This window comes from Tachysurus fulvidraco, chromosome 20, assembly GCF_022655615.1.
Source record: "Tachysurus fulvidraco isolate hzauxx_2018 chromosome 20, HZAU_PFXX_2.0, whole genome shotgun sequence".
Taxonomy (NCBI): Eukaryota; Metazoa; Chordata; class Actinopteri; order Siluriformes; family Bagridae; genus Tachysurus; species Tachysurus fulvidraco.
The window spans coordinates 17,087,730-17,093,775 of NC_062537.1; positions in this window are offsets into that span (position 1 = coordinate 17,087,730).

The window sequence follows — 6,046 nt, forward strand, 5'->3', positions numbered from 1 at the left end:
TGCAGTGCACTATGCAACAAGCTTGTAAACAAGCTAAAGTTAACTAGATAAGTAATATTTTAATCGCTAATATCGCAGATTCATGTAAAATTACATCAGTAATCAGCATTTTTGCTGCAACTAATTTATGAATGAGTCTCCATCAACTACATTAAAGAGAATCACTTTATTTAAAGTGAATAAAATCCCCTACTTAATGGAGTTCAACATTAATTGAACCGCAGCCACACTCCTGACTCGTGTGTGCGGAGTAGGTGAGAACTAGAACGGTACATTTCCTAAAGAAAATGAATGTGCTTGCATGTGACGTCAGTTCCCTTCATCGTGCTGAGTGTTTTGATATATGACATGTCCATGTTGTGCTAAATTTTTGATTTTGCTTATTTTGGGGGCGGGGCTACACATGATGTCAGTTCCCCTCACCGTGCTGAGTGTTTTATGTTGTGTAACTGAGATATGGCTCTTCTTTATATTGCAATATGGTTCGTAAGTTGCACTACGTGGTTGCTAGGGTATGGCTGCACAGTTACTATGGTTATATTTGCAGACTAGTTTCTCACCTGCAACAAAAGAGCACACCTGAAAATCCATTTATCTTTTCCTGAAACAAGCGCCATGAAGATCTTGAACTAAAGCATCAATCTGTGATTTTACTGGGAAAAAATATAATCACGTTACAATAAGGATCATTAGTTCAAATGTAATGTATTAACTAACATTTACTAACCATGAGCAATAAATTATTGTATTTAGCAATCTTTGTTAAAATAAAGTTTATTCTTTGTTCATGTTAGTTCACAGTATATTAAGTAATGTTAACATGGTGTTAATAATGTATTAGTAAATGTTGAAATTAGCATGAACAAAATTAATAAATGCTGTAGAAGTGCAGTTCATTATTAGTTCATGTTAAGTAATGTGGTAACTAATGTCAACTAATGAACCTTTATTATAAAGTTTTAGAAAAAAAAAACCGCCCGAGGGTGGATTCGAACCCCGAATCTCTGCATGCTAAACGGATTCGCTATCCACTAAGCCATCTAGGAACACAAGAAAGCCTTTGCGGTTTTATGTATTAATTCACTAATGTGTAGAATGGCGCGTCTAACAATACTCAAGCTTTATTATATTAAAGTCATTCTTATCATTTTTTGTGATATACGTGTCATATGTTTAAAAAATAATTATGTAATGTGAGGAGACAAAGAAAAAATGCGCTTAATTTTAATTAATGGTGGCTCTTAAAAGGTGGCTCTTGCTGTTCTTAAAAGGACATTAGTTTAAAGTGAAATAAACAATTATAAAAACTACACTGATAGTTGAAAACAACAAAAAGTTATACAAATGGCAGAAACAACAACATATGTGACCGCTGTGCTGTCCAAAGCACCCCAGCACTAGTTTTAAGCATCAAATACACGGTTAAATGTTATATTGTTTGAAAGCTTAGACTCTCGGGATTTTATTAAGCCCACACACAAAGCATAATATGATTTATAGCCATCATACTAATTTAATCCAACTTGATAGTCACCGGAAATAGGCGTCGCTTACCTTTCTTCACTGGGGTAATATTTTCCAAAACAAATGCCTGTAAAAAATCCCCAAGAGTCTAAGGAACTGGAATATGTAAGCCTTTGAATCCAAAACGCTTTAATCCAAAACGCGTTTCTGACCGAAAAATTTACTTCCGTCCTAGTTCTGTACTTCCAACGTTATGTGATCTGACAGATTCACTGGTGTCTGCTGCCCTCTTTTGGATGTTAGCACATCTACAGAGAGATTCCCCATTCAAGTCTATGGGGAAAAAACACCCCTTTGAACTTCCATACTGGGAATTCTGATCGCTTACAAAATAGATAGCACACCTCTCCTCAACGAGCCGGTCGATTTGACACCTCATTTATGGGTCTAGGACAAAATCTGCGGGACAAGTTACGTGCCGAAAAAGTGTCCGGAAGAAGAAGAAGAAGAAGTATGCAAGATAATAAGAATGTGCTTTAGCAAGCACATTAATAAGTATGCAAGAGAATAACAATGTGCTTTAGCAAGCACATTAATAATAATAAGTATGCAAGAGAATAACAATGTGCTTTAGCAAGCACATTAATTACTGGGAAAGCAGGCAGTGGGTCAAACCACTGTGAAGAAGGGAAGGGGGAACTGTTTCTAAATGCATTTTTTGCGTTTGGTTTTTTGTCTACACACAATTATTTAGGTATACATACATATATTTTTCACAACCCACATGGAAAGAACCTATATAAACATATATGTTTCAATATAGGTTTTGATATATGTGACATATATAAAATTGGCCATTTCCCTATATTATATGTACATATATATGCGCGCATACATATACCTATATAGGTACATATATGCACGTATATTATGCACCTATATGTTCACCTATATAATAGTAAAATTAAAATCCATAGATGCTAGGCAACATAAATAAAAGTCCAAAATGTAGAAATGTACATTATTTATTTACTTCAGATCAATCAAATAGTACAAAACAAAATATAGTACAAGAACAAAAATAAGAAAAAAAAACCTGCAAGGCGCCATAAATAAAAGTCCAAAATATAGAAATGTACTGTACATTATGTATTTACAAGAACAATCAAATAGTACAAGAACAAAAATAAGACAAAAAAATGAACATAAAAAATATATATATATATATCTTTTTGCTCTTCTCAGCTCCGTGAGCTTCGAATTAATAGATGTGCCTATCTGCCCTCGGCTGGCTGCCGGCCACTTCTTCAACGTAGCCTCTAGGGAAGACAAAATAAAAAGACATTATTATTATTATTATTATTATTATTATTATTATTATTATTATTATTATTATTATTATTATTATACTATAGGTTTCATCAGGACTTGTGTCTTACTTTGTGATGTGAGGACGTTTTATTTGCCATTGTGTGCCATCTTTCTCCATCTCGATCAGTTTAATTTGGAAAGTTCTGGTGCAATAAAATTTTAATGTTATCATGAACTGCAAACGTTTGTCTAATCATGTTTACCAAATCTAACATTATTGGACTAAAGCAAATTAGCATACGGCTAACATGAAAGCTAAGCTATATTCAGGTACCTAGCAAGATTCATTTTATACTTCTTTATGTACGAGCAAAACCATTTAATGTGGTATTTAACTACATAACGTCAGGTAAAGTTTGCGTGTAACTTACTTGCCACGTGAATAATTCTGGCTCGGTGCGTACCGGCCGGTTGGCGGCCTTTTCGCCATTCCAGCTTCTCGGTCTTATCAGTCCTTTCAAAAAAGTCTCTAACTGAAAAATTCCGGACACAGTCGAGGGGCAAAATACTATGGACCCCTCTATCCTCACCCTCAGTCCATTCAAGTAGGACATAGCGGCTCTCCAACACTTTTATCGCCATTTTACTTCTGTATACTACATATACAGAGCATACAGAGACAAACTAAATGTCTGTGTCCAAATTTGTGGAAGGACATTTCTGAGGACAGTTCGAGGAAGAAACACATCCAGGTGTGAGTCAGATGCTATTGTTCCACATGCTATTGTTTGTATATTACTGTATCTCACCCATTAGTCTGCTTGCCCAACCCATGAAAATAACCTGGAATGAGGAAACAAAACAAATCATAAGACTAATGATTAATGATAAAGCATCTGTATGTTCAGTGTTCAGCTATAAAACCCCCAAAAGCTAAGCTGTTTCTGTCAACCTGTGCATGTTCAATGATATGAAAGTGGACTGGTTGGAGCTAGGGTAAGACACTTTGTCCTTTGGCAGTAGTTTTAAAATCTAATATTGTGTAATCTGTAACAGTAGTTATTTATAGAAAAACAAACACCATGAAATGTATCAGCAAAAAAGAGAAATGTGATGTGTGCATTCAAAGACTATGAGAAGAAATGAACAATGTCAGTTAAAACTTAACTGAAGCATAAATGACTATAAAAATATTTACATTTATTGTTTATCGCATAATATTATTATATATTATATATAAAATACAGTATATAAGATATGTGAATTCATATATTGTGAATTTAATTGATATTACATTTTAGTTGTAATTTTTACTTGCACATCCAAGAGAAATCACCCATTTTTTTCAAGAAAGCATGTATACTATAAACTGTGGTATCTCAATAACTAAGGAACTGAGTCACCAGTTTGCATTTTGATCATCCTGCATCTTGTTCAAGTGAGGAAATCAGATAATATTTTGGAACCAGGAAGATGAGCATACTTGTTGCTTTACCCACAGATAAAGCAGTTCCTGCTTTCTGCTGAAATTCAGGTTATACCAATTGATGCACAGCAAAGTTAAAGATAATAATCTCTGCAGATTGGCTTGTCTTGTTATGGACCTCGCCCCCTTTTTGCAGGTTTTTCGCCTACATGACCTACCCAACAAAAAGTGGTACAGCTCCCACATACTTTAACACACAGGGGTGAGCCTGGTCTCATTAGAAAGAAGAGATTCTAGGACTTACTGGCACAAAGTTACAGAGGCTAGAATGGAAGGTTTTGATTTCCATCTGAGTTGTTTACCTGATAAACTGATTAATCTTATTACTCTGGAACATGTTAGGAACCAAATAACAACTGAGGGTCATAGCCACATGTCTTGGCTTTCACCAAAAAAAATTCAAGTCAAAAGACCCAAAAATGGCTTCAATAAAAATATTTTTCTACGGACATGTCTGTCCGGTCATGTTTTTCCTGTTTACTTGTTTACTGTATAACTTTGAAGACATCATTGCCTTCTCAGCCGTCTATCTCTGCACTACGAGCGGCGATTGGCTTGTTTGATTCGTTAGGCCCTGGACTACAAATCTGACGCAACAGTGTAATTTTTGAAGCCTCCAATGAGAAGTGAGAGCCGAAACAAAGGACAGAAGTGAACTGCTGTTTCCAGTTTTTGGTCAGAAGCGGAATATTTGCGAGGCGACCAAAGCGTTTTGGGATTTTTGTGAAGCATTTGTTTTGGAAAATATTACCCCAGTGAAGAAAGGGAAGTGTATAAACGTAAGGGAACAACTGGTCTAGCGCCGCCTAGTTCAGTTCACTACCAATTTTGATTCAAATAGTATGATGGCTATAAATCATATTATGCTTTGTGTGTGGGCTTAAAAAAATCTTGGGAGTCTAAGCTTTAATAGAAAAATAAGTTTAACCGTGTATTTAGAGGACTTAATGCTTAAAAGCTACAACGAAGTTGCTTCTGGCTCATCCCTTAGTGGTCATTTTCTCTGTTGTGCCGTGTCCATATCACATTTTCACACAGATGACTAGAATAAACTTGAATGTGTGAAAGCTGTTCAGGGGTATCAGACATATGGCCCATGAAATGGCAATTAATGGAGATTCGATTTAATTCCAATTTTATTGGTATGATGCCTTTAAAAATGGACATTGTCTCAAAATAGGTTCACAGCTGTATTAAATATAGAATAAAATGACCAATTTTAAAATTAAATTGATATATCCCCGATGAGTAAGTCTAAAGCAAAGAAAAACTCCCTGAGATGATATAAGGAAGAAACCTTGAAAGGAACCAGGCTCAGAAGGGAACCTTATCCTCATTGCACTGAACCTGCATTTAATTATCAGAAATTCTTGTCAATTATCTACCATCTGTCCTTCACAAAAAAACTGGCATTTCTATCCTGCTATACTTCATTCTTGACACTGTTCCAACATTCGTATTTAAACGCATTGGGTTAACTTGCAGAGGAATATTCTCAGTGCTGTTTTTCATTTTTATTTCAGTGTTGGCTCTGCAAGAGATAGCAGGTTTAATAGCTGTAATTGTAATTATTTGCATGTGCTAAGAGACAATAATCAAAAACTGAAAAAACAAACAAAAAAAGTATGAAGGCTCAGAAATAATGGAACAGAAATAAAAGAGGATTATGTAAACAGCCGTTAAACCAGGACCCAGAAATCTGGTAAGATCCAAAAATCGTCTAGTATTCTTATGATCACTTCTTTATCAGGTTGTGCTTAGTAACTGCTTCTGGTTTATCATATA